The following is a 14,890-nucleotide window of genomic DNA, read 5'->3' as shown; positions in this document are numbered from 1 at the left end:
TAATTCTACAAACGGCGACTTTAAATGAGTAGAGTGGCAGAAGGGACGCTGGCACAGCTAACTCGAGCTATCTCCCGTGTTTATCTTTTCCAGTGGGCTTCAGTCCATTGATATTTACAGTCACTTGACTCCACAAATCAAGGTTTAATTCAGCCAATGCAATGATTTTTTGGCACCGACGAAACTGCTCGCGATAAGCGTTTCTATGACAAACACGACAATCTGCTGGAGAAGAGCAACAGGAATGGAAGTGGTGAGAGCCAACGGTGGTATATACTGTACAGAGAGGCAGAACAAACAGACTGATAGACAGATGGAGAGAAATACGCTGGCAGCACAACAGGCAGAAGGAGTAGTGTATTGATTCAAAACATGAGTGGGCGAAGAGAGACAATGGGATGGGGAATGAGTTGAGAAATGAGAACAGTGGAAAGCTGATGTGAGTGTGAAAATAAAATAAATATGCATTAGACAGTATGGCTGCGATATGAGGTCAGATGAAAAATCCAAGGCTAAAAAAATAAGATGATTACTTTAAAGGATAACTTCTAAGTGCTGTATTGTAGGCAAGTGGACGTGTTTCAGTTTCTTGAAGACGTTTCACCTCTCATCCAAGAGGCTTCCTCAGTTCTGACTAACTGGAGGGGAGCTGCAGGGTTTTAAACTCTGTGTGGGAGTGTCCTTACAGAGCCGTTAAGGACACGTGTGAGCTCTGAGATTCAGAGTCGATAGGGCCACATGTTGGTCGTTGACCTTTCCAAATGATATCAGACTGAATGGCTCAAATTCAGATAGTGAAACGAGTCATTTCGCTGGGGTTGTAACGTTCAAAGAAATGTTTCAACCTGACGTTGTAATTGTCAAATTGCCCCCAGTAGCGCTGTTTCTGAGGGCTCGGCAGCATCTTGGTTATCCGATATCAGGTTGACTTCCTGGTTCAACTTTACCTTCTGTACTTTCTGCACCTAAGGCTCATAGTTACAGTTTTATACATAATTGAAGGATATATTTTAAGATTCAGGTGTACACAGTCAAGGATTCATCAATTTTGTATTAAATCTAAGGATGGCCCTCACCCTAACCACAAAGAAAAAACGCTACTGAACAATCATGAGAATATTATGGGTATCCTACAGGCAGCAGTGTGTCTATATGATCCTCCAATGGTATTTACCCTATAGTTCATAGTTTAGAGAATAAGTTGAAGCAGTCAGGTTACTGATACTTCAGAGCTGTGGTCGGGGCCATAGATTGTAACTTGTACAAACCTCAGTCAGATAAAGGATCAATGAGTCAGGCTGACTAGATTAACTTATGTATTCAACTAAACAACCCCGCTGCCCCTGCAATCTCTCAGCGACTCGGGGATGGAGAGCGAGGATGACAGGTTAACAAGGGGATTGCATCACCTCTGGCAATGTTAGATCTCAGCTAAATGTTATCGCACATAACAGAATATGAATTGTAAGAAAACACATTCTTCCTTTAAACTATAGCTGTACATAGTTATTTTTTGACTTCACTTGATCATTAAACCGTCTTTATTCAGGCTGAGCAGGTTTCACTTTTACTCTTGTAAATCAAGTGGAAGAAAGAGGTTGAAGTTTCCACACCATGACTTTATTACAGATACGTTTCGTGGACCTTTGTCGGGGGCATCCTCTCCCTCCATTAACATGCATAAGTGACAATACAAAGAGCTCTCTCCTTTTGCTCTTGAAAAGAAATACCCTTTAAAATGTGTTTCATGTCAGATAATAGCGATAAGACCTTGGGTATTATGTTTTTCAATCACTGAGAAAATATTCCTTTAATGTTTAAGCCGACGCGTCGTCGCATGAGTCAATAAAGCGAAATTTGCTGATTTGCGAGGATGGCCGATGAAAGGGATAAAGGCTGGTGAAACGAGCCGCTCAGCACAAAAGCCAGTCGGAGTCACATTCACACAGTCAAGGACGCCGACTTGGTTCTTTAACAGAGGAGGATTTCACAAGCATTTATTCACTTAAGCTCTCTACACTTTAAGCAGATTTATTGTGAAATCGAGTCACCCGGACTTAGAAAGCTGCTAACTTGGGTTTTACTCAGATGCCCCATTATAGTCCAAATCCTGTTTCAGCAGCTTTTCCATCCTGAGACGAATTACATTTTGAGGGAAAATTAAAGTGTAAACGCAAAATATCAACAGTGTCCAAATGACCCCAAACCCTCCAAACCCTCCAGAAGTTCCAGGTAATGGACTCGTCCTTGTTGCCTCTGCAGAAGTACTGAAAATTAAATCAAGAGGACGACTAAATGACGGGTCGAATCATGTTGCATTGTGCTGCTTCAATCATTTTGCATTTATTTCTATACCTCATCCTTCTCTATAAGACGCTTTGCGACAGCCTTGCTTCATACTTTATAATATAAAAGACATGACTTGTCAGACTTTAAATATTTCATGCTGCTCAGAGCTTCTTGGCTTGACTGGTTGACAGCCAACGCTGACATCTTCGTCACTGTCCTTATCAAGACCCCTCGTCTGGGTTTTTATGTCTGCTGGAGGTACAGGCTTATTCCACTATCTGAGATCTAAGATTCCTGAGATGTCTCCAGTCTTGATATTGTTGGATTTACTGTCAGACTTAGGCAGATAATCAAAGAAATGTTATTTCGCTGGAGCTACACGGTTTTATTCATTTGCAACCATTTAAAACTGCAGCGCTCTAAAATGAGGTTCAGACATTTTGAATTAGGCGAAGAGAAACCCAGATTAATTACTCAGGAGCTGTGGTACTAAACAAGATGTGATAAAACCATGATGACTCAGAATGGGGAGAGTACAAAATAACCCTGTTAATAAATAAAGATTATTTTCTCCCTTTCAACACATCTGGCTGCCATCCAAAAGCAGTGTATCTGGAGTGCATCGAGTATGTCCTCCTGTTAGACTTGATATACACTTAATGTGCTCTTAAAACCTCATTTGTTCTTCTGATTTTCTCTGATTTAACAAGTACAGGATGTGCAATCTCTTGATCCGAGTACACCGAGTTGATTCCTGTGTCCCTCTGGTCTCAGTTGCCCAGCAGGTGTCATTGTTGTGTAAGGATTTATTCAAATTGCAGCTGCATGAGAACGCAGCCAGTCGCAGGGCCATCGGTGTTTGCCAGTGTGTGTTTGAGCGTGAAGGCACCAGTCTGGCATGTTTCCATGGAACAGTATTATCTTCAGTAAAGAAAAGAAAATGTGTATGTGTGTGGCAGAGAAAGAAACAAGTGGGAAACAGATAACGGAGAACGAAAGCGAGGAAGGGAAGTCGTCTTGTATTCATGGTGCTTCATTAGGTGAGGGCGGCTCCCACTTTTGGCCCCGTTTCTCCCTGATTCAGCTGTTACACTCACTTTCCTTCCCTCTCTGCTCCAGCCTGCTGTCTGCCTCCTCTCGTCCAGCTCTAAGGGAGCATAGAGAAACTGAAAGGGGCCGAGGGGGAGCCAGACACACCAGCCAAGATGTGACTCTGCATCATGCAGCTCTCTGTATTCCTCAGAGTGCAAGTCTGAATCTTTAAGTCTCCATCTCTTGTGTTCCTGCATCTGTCAACTTGTTTGTCTCATCTCTCTCCCACATGTCAAGAGCTCTGTGCTTGCTTTTTTCCCTAAGATTTCATCTCGAGCTCTCTTCCAGGGCCGCTACACTTCACAAGTGTTTCCCCTCAATGTTAACTGAATCGAGTGATTGACTGACTTGACGACGGACGTCAAAACTGCGGGATGGATTTTCTTGAGATGTGGTTCAAAAATCCATGGTGCCCAGAGGATGAACCCTCAAACTCAAGTTCAGCGATTCCTGAACTTTTCCTCTAATGCAATTAGTTGTGGCTCTATGGGTGGCAATGGACGGCCAGTGGGTCCAACACTTTGGGTCAGATTCAAATATCTCAATAATATTCAATGGATCACTATGTTCATGGTTCCCAGAGGAAGAATCTGACTCTGTTGAACCCCTGACCTTTCCCCTCGCGCCACCATGAGGTTTACATTTTTGTTTTTTTTAATGAAATGTCTCAAATGAACCCTCATAAGTTCTGTGATCCCTGAACGTTTCCTTCTCAACTAGCACATTTTCACTTATCCTGAGAAATATCTCAATATCTACCACATGGATCGGCACATTGTCACAAACATTCGCAGTTTCCCGACGACAAATCAGAGCAATTTTGGTAATCCCTTTGACCTTTCCCCTAACACATTTTTCAAGTTCTCAGACACGTGGACTGGAGTCGACTTGAAATGACAAAAAATAAATGACTTGAGACTCACGCCGTGTGGGCACACGTCACAAACAGCATCGTCATGACTGGATGACAAAGTTCAAAGTTTGATGTTGTAGTCTGATTTTAATGGGTGGGAGGCCGATCTCACTTGACTTGACGCAGAACGACCTGTGAGTTGACTTGTGGACATGAACCAAATGATTTCAGTCACATGTCTTTGAATTTCTCAGCAGCTACTTGATGAGTTTCTATGATATTTTGTACAGACATGCATGTTTCCCTCGGGATGAATAGTAATCGCTTTACCACTTTTCATCTTCCGCCATCATCAGGTGAACATTTTCAATTTATCAGATACTTAAGTTTCGCTGGGATTTGTTTATTCATACACCACTGATATTCCCATCAGCCTCAGATGTACTTTGTGTTTAGTCCTGATTAACAAATATTAGTATGCTAACACACTAGAGATGATGAAGATGGTAAACATGCTACCTTAAAGACATTAGCATTTAGCATGAGCACAGCCTCACAGAGCTGCTGGCTTGTCTGAATACATCAGGTGTCACTTTTTCATACTTTTTCTCAGCCTTTCTGCACAAGACAAACTTGTGCAGTAAATTAATCTGCTTCAAGACAAAGCAGGAATCATTCTCTGCTGGCTGAAATGTAGACACAGACAGAAATCAGAGACTGAACAACTTGTGAAGATGAACTTTTGGCAGCTGTTGAAGTTTGCCTCTGTATTAAAGCTGTGTTATAACATTATTGATTTATAATTGAGATATTTTTCAGTCAGACTTTGTTAAATCCTCACGTCTTTGACTCAGCTCCAGAAACTAATTAGAGACCACAACCTTTTGACTTTGAGATTTTCTCACGGCTTGGTTTTTTTGCTTTAATCCCAGAAGATCAATCGGAGCAGTTATAACGACCCAAAACAAACACAACAAACACAAAAGCTGGTTTTACCCTCCACAACCTTGAGACGCCCTCTAGCAGGATACTTCAAGACGTAATATGTCACATTACTGCATTTAAATGTCTAAAAACGGAAATCCATAAGTTTACTCAAGTCGCGGTGCATTTCATTGGGTTCCCTGTTGCTATAACTTCCAGTGAAACCTCAGATGATACATCGATAACGCAGATAAAACTGTGAACATTTCTTCCGACTTTGTTTCACCGCCCTATATCGTCGATGTCAGTCTCTTTCACCCTTCTTTCACCCTTCTTTCTCTCCATTCTTAACTCATTTATTCTCCTGCTCACTCACCCAAAACTGCAACTGAAAACTTTGTAATAAAGTCAGAGAATGTGGAAAGAAATCAAGTTTGGGGGAATATTTATAATTCATGTCCCATTTCATTCCACAGCTCTGTTTCAGTCAGTTTTTTCACAAAGATAGTGCACTATAACCCGCGTCACTCCGAATAAGAATTAGCCAATGCAAATAATTTTAAAGTAATCTACTGTAGCACTGCGCGGTTAATAATTCAGTTACTTTTCTTTTAGATGAAAACGTGGGCGGGGAGGCAGCGGGGCTGACATTCGGAGCTCCTGCTGTGCATCCACAGCACACCAATCTCACGAGGGTAGAGCAACCAAAGTCTCACTAATGCCTCCAAGATGACATCTGGTTGTCAGCTGACGGCTGGCAGTGGTGTGGGTTTATGTGCCAACGTGCCTTTGACCAATAGCCTCCAGAGAAAGACTGTCAAGTTACAGCAAACACTGAAGGAGATGGCGACGAAGTTTTGAAACCCCCATGTCTCTTCAAGCTTCTCTGGAAACACAAGTACTGTAGATCCAGAAGCCAGCAGCAAGTGTGAACTGGTGATTGCACTTTCACATGTTGTACAGTATGTTATATCATCTTTCCTGTGTCCAACATCAATAAGTCATATCGTACCATGCGTTCACAAAGCTGCTGAGAGTACACTTCACTTTTTTCCTTGAGGTTATTCTAAGCAGATGAAACAGCAAAGCTGCACAAAGTCTCATTAGTTCAATTATGATGTGCAGTATGTGGACGGATTACCCCAAATCAAATCCTGTGGCTTCTATTGTGAGTATTCAAATCTGATTTGCTCCGCAGTAAATGATGTTAGGTAACTCTTGCATCATGATTTAATGATCTAATTTTGCTGCTCTGAGCGGTTTTTGCCGAGCTTGGAAGGAGAGTGAAATAAATCTGTGAAAAACATGCAGAGGCTAGATTGGTTTTTGGAAATATGCCTGATTTCAGGGAAACCTATACCACATTAATGTGTGTACACACGCTCTCTCCCTCGCAGGATTTGCCTCTGCCATTCAAAGGATGCACTCGAAGTTAATGAAAACAGGAAAAGCTGTACGTGATGTCTCTTTGTTAAACCCAACGGCTGCTTGTTGCTGTTATACATCGCATGTGTTTCCTTTATTGTCTTCCTTAGTCTCCCACATGTCTTTGAAATTACTTTGGCCATCTGGGTGCCGTGGTGTTTTTTGAAGAAGGTAGAAGAGTAAGGGATTGGCCGCGGGATACCACAAACCAACATGCTAATCAACAAACCAACAGCACAGTGACAGACCCCGATGTTACAATGAGCGATATATGTGTCATTACCCAGATGTGCACTTGACACTTTCAAAAAATGCTTGACAGTTGATTGGATGAACCATCTGCCTATCAGCGTCTGCCTCGGCTTACTTCAACCAATCAGATCAACAAACCATCTTCATAATAACCTCTTGAATTTATGACACGTAGCTTTTTATGTGTTCCTAGATAAGCTGGATGTTCAGGATGTTGCTTCTTCAACAGAGATGCTGAAGAACCATCAACTTGCGTGATGATCTGCTGGGATCGCTGCAGATCGCCAGACGACGGCGGAGCTCTGCACGGGGTCGCAGCATGCTCTGTCTGAATGGTTAGCACATCTGCTTGTTTGTTGGAAGTGCTGGTACACAAGAAAAACATCATGGACGACGAAGAGTAAAATGTAGAAGTTACAGTACCGTCCCACTTCAAGCACTGAGTGCACTTAGCTGCCAGTTCATTAGGTACAGCTAGCGTCGTGAAACTGCAATTTTTTGGGCAATACAATTATATAGTATATATATTTATAAACTATTCTTATAATGGAATATAGAAGAGAACTGTGGGAGCAAGACTTAGTTAATTCTCACTCCTCTCCTCGGTCACATCTATTGATCTGTTTTGATCTCTGCCTTAAAGTAAATGTCATTGCAGTTCAGTGGAGGACGGAGGAGCAGACCTCTGCACTGTCAGATGAGACCTCATTACAGGTGTGTGTGTGTGTCTGTGTGTGTGTGGATAGCTTGTAGATATATTCAGTGTCGTCCAAAGGACAACTGTCATTTCCAATCAACAGATGACACAAATGCAGTTCACAGTAAGTTTACAGAGAAAGTTCCACTTTCTGCAAAGCTTTGAGGATTTAAATAACGCCTGGCCTTTCTGAAGGTCACCGTAACGACTTCTGTAAGAGGCGAGCGAGAACAAACTCGACCATCAGCACTTGCAGCTGATGCATTATGAACTGACTGAGGTGTAAAAGAAGTCCACCCTCTGATATACTGTGTTGGGTAAAGTCTAATCTAAATTGTAGGTAAGTAGTCACTAGTGTGGTAGCAGTGAATAGTTTTAATCAAATTAGATATTAGTTGCATTTAATGAAGTGTTTTGAGTCTGATTCAGTCGCAATCATTTCCTCATTTTTCGCTGCTTGATGTTTAATCAATTAAACTGCTCACCGCTTCATAAATCACTTGTGACTGACTGAACTGCTGTGTCTGCCCAAGAGTTATTATATAGGTATTGTATCAGTGTAAATATGAATGAGTGGATAAAAGCTCGGAGTAAATTGCACATGCATTCTTTTCTGTGACGTGCAGAAACTGCTGACGGAGACGAGCTCTTCAGAAGTCATTAATAATCACAGTAATACACACAGTCGACTCTGCTGACAGCGGTGGAGGCTGCCTGCAGTTTGTCTCCGGTCGATTCTAAATTAATAAATAAACTCATTTGGGAGTAAAGATTTCTCCGCTTGGATTCTTTTTACTACTCACACTTTGAGATGAATAACACATGAGCTGTTAGGAACCCAAAAGTGCCGTGTCACTGCCTGTTAGACGCAGGTTTCACACCGTCGACAGCCAAACAATGAGTCATGTGTACGGAAGCCCTGAGGGGCAAGTGGAGAAATGTTTTTGTTTATTGGTCCATTTTCTGAATCCAGTGAGAAAAAAAAGTTTTGCCAGGATAATCTGTCTCAGTTTTTTTTTTTTTTTATCTGTGAAAAAAAAATCAGGATAATTTTTTTTCCATGTGTGAAAAAGAGGGAAAAATAATAATAATAATAAAAAATGTCAGGGAAAACAATAAGTTCTGCCAGGATAATCTATCTCAGTTCCTTATTTATTTATTCATTTTTTTTATGTAAACACATGTTTAGAAGATGTGAAAAGAGAAAAAGGAAAAAAAAATCAGGATAATTTTTTTTCCATGTGCGAAAAAGAGCCAGGATAATCTATCTCATTTCCTTATTATTATTATTATTATTTAGTTGCTTTTTTTATTTATCTGTAAAAACATGTGAAAAAAAATTAAGCTGATTTTTTTTCCAATTGTGAAAAAGAGTGAATAATAATAAATTAATCAAATTCAGGGGGGAAAAATGATGTGTGAAACCGAGTGGAAAAAAAAAAAAAAAATTCAGGCTCATTTTTCTTTTTCAAGTGTTTTTGATTTTGTAATACTCATTTTGACCACAAGAGGCTGAAGTGCACTTCCACTACCTAATTGTCTAAGTCATTATCTCGCCAGGGGATACTTCAACGTGCAGCCACGTATTCCGGCGACCCGGTCCACCTCCTGAACCACAGCCGCCCCAAAAAGAGATTGAGTCAAGTCAAGTGAAAAAAATTGTAGGTTTTTTTTTAGGATTTTTTTCATGAGTGAAACTGAGTGGAAATGAAAGTTTTGCCAGGATAATCTTTCTCAGTTCTTTATTTTATTTTTTCTGTGAAAACGTGAAAACAAAAAAAATCCAGAGAATTTTACTGCTGCAACTCATGAATAAATAAGATAAAATAAATAACTGTGAAAGGTGAAATGCATGTGTGAAGTGAAAAAAAAAAAAAATTTCAGGCTCATTTTCCTCCTGAGCCACAGCCGCCCCAAACATCTGCGTAAGACTCTACAATGGTGAGGGTGTTAGAGCACCCCCTGAGCCCCCGGGCCCCCGCGTCTGTACCTGGCAGTTAATCAGTCATGAATGGACTACCAATTGTGTTGAGAAAAGCACTTCTGTCGACTATTGTCAATTGACAAAACAATCTAAACTTGTAAGCCAGCTTTCAAAAGCAATATTGTGCAGGCACATTGCGTATGAGTCAAGCTGTATATTTTATGCCGACACGATCTCTATTTGAATGAACAGTTTCTGAATTTTAGATTATTTTTCATCAATGTCCTGCTGATGTATCGTTCTGAGATGAATAAGTTCTTGCTGTGTGATAAATGATGTGTCAGAACTCTTCTGCTGCTTTCATGAAACGGGTTAGACATCACCATTGTTCAGATTATTCCCCAAATGAAAATTATGCAATATGTATCAATGTGTTTGGATTCAAGGGGTTTTTGGATTCACTCTTTCCCTGCTGACCTCGAGGTGTCTTTGAGCAGAACACTGAACTCCCAATGACTCCAAGTTGCCCAAAATTTTATGAAATACAAATCTTTGTGTTGCTAAAAAATAAATATCCATGCACATTTCTGTTTGCAACATATTGTATATTCTGTCTTTTTCTCAGCAGGCTTCTGTGTTTGTTCCCTGGCAGGAGAGAGGAAGCCCCCGGGGTGCCGCCTCCTGCCCGGACTACAACCTCTGCCCCGGGGCCCGTCGGACCTCTCAGGCCCTGTGGGCACGGAGGAGAGAGACAGGTGGGAGCCAGCCAGCCGGCTACCTGACACACGCCTTGGCAGAGCAGTTCTCTAGGTGTGCTTCACTAATGCCTTGGGGGCGGCCTGGAGGCATAATGCAGCGGTGACATCTGCATCATCTCCAGCCCTTCACATTTTACACGAGTGCTGCTTGGGTTGCCTTTAGTTAGCACTAGTGACGGGTGTGTGTTTCTTTGGACTTGTTTGGTGTAAAATGACACTCAAGTTTGCCTCTGGGTTCAATAAAATATACATCATCTTACTCATTTTTTTCTATTCCTTTTTTTGTTTCATAACATCTCCTCTTGAGGGACGTTCAGACATTCATTGCATTCCTTTAGAGGGACTTTATCTGATGTCTGTGATGTCTGAGCACTTTCTCACTGAAGGGATTATTTTTCATAAACATTCGTTGTCATAAGACAGGAGGTTGATTACAGCCACTTAAAGCTTCTCTACGACTCTTGTAGCAGGAATAAAAACAGAGTTTGGAGGCCGTTTATGGCTGGAGTTAATGTTGAATTCTATCTTGTTGAGTGTGTCGTGCCTGTTTCTTGTTATTAATGCTACCTAATTTGCTCTTCGTGCTAGTTATGTCGACTCATTAAATGTTAAAAAGCACAAACAAAGCAGTGAATAAAACATGCAGTAGTAGTTCATTAAATGAAGCTTTGGGGAGAGTTCAGTAAAGAAGATCTCTTCCCTCACACTCTGCCTTCATTCCTCCGTTAAATTAAAGTTAGCTTTTTTTCTGCTGTTACATTTTTCTCCATAACTTCTGTCAAAATCCCTCCATTCACACCAAAGACGTCACCATTTTTAACCAATGATCTATCTGCCTGCATTCCTTGAGCCCTGGTTGCTGTTTTTGCATTATGGGAAGTTTTAGGGATTTTGGAAACAGAGCCTCGATAGGGATCCAAGGTCAGGTTGTTACAGCCTCTACTGTTTCTATCTAACCTTTATTTTTTCAACACATCTTCATATCAAAATGACTCAGTGCCTCTCAAAACAACGTATATCACCGTTCCCAAAATAACATGACGGTTGCAGCGTCAACTTTTGTCACATGGTGGCAGTTTTTTGGGGTTTTGGCAAGAAAACTACTGGGTTAGGTTTAGGAAAACATGGTTAAAATCAGTATGTTACTTCTCTGAGCTCAGTTACTAATGTACCTATGGTATGTAAGTAACTTGACAACGTTAGTGCGTTAAGAAGAGAACTCACCATCGACTTCTGGTCTCACACTGGACACGAACAATGATCTCGTGAATAAAAGTCCTGTGCTCTCTAAATGCAACCGTCCATCCCAGACTTCCTCCCTACAATGACTTTTCGCTGTTTATACTACTTCCCCTCACTTCCTCCTTTGCAGCAGTAATAATGCTCGAGCCGCTAATGGTCACCGCCTTACGAGAAACGTAAATATGGGTCGTAATAAGCTGCTTTCATAGTTAAGCTATAGGGTCAGGTCTGATGAAGACGGCCTTTTTTTTTACATCTGTCCTTTGCAAATTGCTCAACTTTATGGAACTAGTTCACTTTCAAGATCGTTATTCTTTTGGTTTCTTATAAAGGATTTATCCAAATTAAAAGCGGACAGTGGTCAAATTATCTGAAGTCATGTAGAACAGCTCATCAAAATGAGACAAATGTTGGTTCAGGAGCCCACAGATTAGGACTAGTGGCACATTTCACTGCCTTATAATGAAAAGCTTTACAGTGGAGCTTAATTTGTCTTTTTTTAATTTTATTTTTTAATCCATCTCCAAAAGCCGTCTCTAATTTGGCAGTCTTATTCAGTGAGAGAGCATTGTAAGGGTTCAGTGTCTTTACTCAAGGACACTTTAACAAGAGATCTAGTCGCTGTTGTTGGACTCATTAGTTCAAAATTGTTCACATGGTCGTTGCAGTACTGTCTCTCCACCCCCCTCACCGAGGTTAAGTGCTCGTCAGCTTGTGTTTATGCTGAGGACAATATCTGAAAAAAATAGATGCATCGACATTGTTTGAAAATAAACCGTTTCAATTATACTTTCTCCCTGCATATAGAGGACATCACTCTTCTCCAGTATTGACTGGACGCCTCAAAACGCTCCACGAGCAGGAGAATTACATTTAATTCAAAAAACAGCCTTTTTATCCCCAGCTCTCAACGACTTCTATTGATTTTCTGTCTGTGTTTAATTAAAATGACAAACAATGGAAACAACTTAACATTTAGGTCATCAGTTAAACTTTTTCTATTAATCCTTTTTTAAATCGTGCAGGTTTGCCGGTACCGGGCTGCTTTATTGATTAAATAAGTGGAGGAAAATTGGTGCAAGTTTCCAAAATCATTGTTAGTATACCGTAAGACAAGAAATGCCTTGGGTTTGTTTACTTCCAGCTGCTTCCATTAACTTCTGTTTTGCAGCAGTTTTACTTTAATTATAATATAATCATTAAAGACTATTATAGTCATTATGGACATCCATCCAAATCAATTCATGATCCCATCAGGATGGTTTGCAACAATTGTTAGTGATCCAACCACAGCAACACCATCAGGTCAAAACATTTTGTTTTCTCCAATTCTTTGGTTTGAGATTAAATACCTGCGATAAAATCTTGTGTGACACTAATTCAAGACCTCAGATGTGCAAAATCTAATCCTCTGCAGGGAATCCTCTGTGGCACATACCAAAATAAGAAAGCGACAGTGAGATTCATGCTTTAATTCTGCATTATTTGCATTTTGCATGCGACAAATTCATGTCATGACAATCCTCATAATCTTGTGCTGTCGGCTCAGTTACACTGCATTTTACCTATTTTATTTACAAACTCCAAATATTAAAGACAAATTGCTCAGATCAGGTGATTTACATACATATTGTGACTAAAATCTGTATTATTGATAGACTATAATTCCCTGTCTTTATAGGCTGTTCCTGAATCTTCATGTATGAAAGTTGCTATCCGTCTTCTTCATGCAACACAGAGCACTCGGAGACAGCATTTGGTCAAACATGGTTTTCAGTGTGTGTAGGCCTCCATTATTCAGGGATTCAGACCTTAAATATGAATGGATTTCATACTCTTGAAAATGTCCCTGTGCTGTATAAAATGGATTTTCTTATGAGATGGCAAGAGTCAGGAGGAAACAATGTATCGGCAGACACGTGTTGTTATATCCTGGCTGGATTCCATCCTTTGCCTGCAGCGGTAATTTTGCATCTGGGAGGTTAAAATCTTTGTTAATTCAACTGTGGTGATGTTCATTAGTTTACATGTGGGGAAGCACACTTCTCTGTAGGTTTTATGAAACATTTTCAAAGCATGTCGGTCGATTCTCTGACCCATAGCATGATAGTTTTAATAGATGGTAACAACATAATCACCTGTCAGCTTGTCATCTTAGAAAACTGGAAAAGGTGAATTCCACTGTATGTACTTGTTTTTTAGCTGCCTGTAGGTATAAAGATTAGATTAGTTTTCTCTCCTGTGTTTATGATTGAACACTGGTGAAAAAAAAAAAAAAAAAGTTTTGCCATCTTATTTTTTTAATCTGTGAAATCGAGTTAAAAAAGAGATCAGGACAATAATAAAAATAATATTTTCACGAGTGAAGTCAACTAAAAAATTTTTTTTTTTTTTTTTCATGAGTGAAACTGAGTGGAAATACCAGTTTTGCCAGGATAATCTTTCTCAGTTCCTTATTTATTTATTTTTTCATCTGTGAAATCGAGTAAAAAAAAAAGATTAGGACAAAAAAAAAAATAGTTTCAAGAGTGAAGTCGAGCGGATTTTTTTTTTGTTGTTGTTGTTAGGATCTTTTATTTTCATGAGTGAAACCGAGTGGAAATAAAAGTTTTGCCAGGATAATCTTTCTCAGTTCTTTATTTTTTCCCTGAGAAAAAATAAAGACGTGAGAAGAAGAAAAAATCAGAAGAAAAAATGTTTTTTTGCTGCTGCTGCAACTCATGAATAAATAAAATAAAATAAATAAATGTTGAAAGGTGAAATGCATGTGTGAAACCGAGTGAATTTTTAAAAAATATTTTAAGGCTCTTTTTTCTTTTTCAAGTGCTTTTGTAATACTCATTTTGACCACAAGCGGCTGAAGTGCACCACTACCTCATGAAAATAGGACCAAAAGCATTCATGTTTTCCTCCAGGGGTGTTTTCATTTCTCCATGCACACTAAACACATGATGCATCTATTGTGTGTTTGCAGGTTATGCAACATTACTGTCATGTCAGATCAAGCAGTTACATCTAATGGCCTCATTCTGACATATGCACTGACATACAGTACTTTTTTCTTTTAAATGTTTTATGTTTTAAAGTGCCATTAACACCAACAGTAGTAGTTACCAGGAACTCCAGCAGGGGGAGCTTACAACTGTTGAGCTGCGTTGCAGAAACCTGGTTTCATCCGTTCAGTCATTACACACATGATCTGAGAAAAGATTTCCCACATCTTTCGTTCAAAGACTCACTGATAAGGGTTAAACGACGCATTGGCCAACCAATATACAGTTCGGGCTCTTCTCGTAACTACAGCTGCAAATAAATGTTGGGCCGAATGGAGCAAAGAGCACAATATTTCCCTGTGAAACGCAGTGAAGTAAAAGGAAAGGGAATGATTAAAGAACCATGCTGTAGTAAAGTAGAAGCACATCGAAATCGTACTT

The sequence above is a fragment of the Pagrus major genome, chromosome 1 (genome assembly GCF_040436345.1).
Source record: "Pagrus major chromosome 1, Pma_NU_1.0".
In the NCBI taxonomy this organism is placed as follows: Eukaryota; Metazoa; Chordata; class Actinopteri; order Spariformes; family Sparidae; genus Pagrus; species Pagrus major.
Note: the sequence above shows the minus strand (reverse complement) of the source record.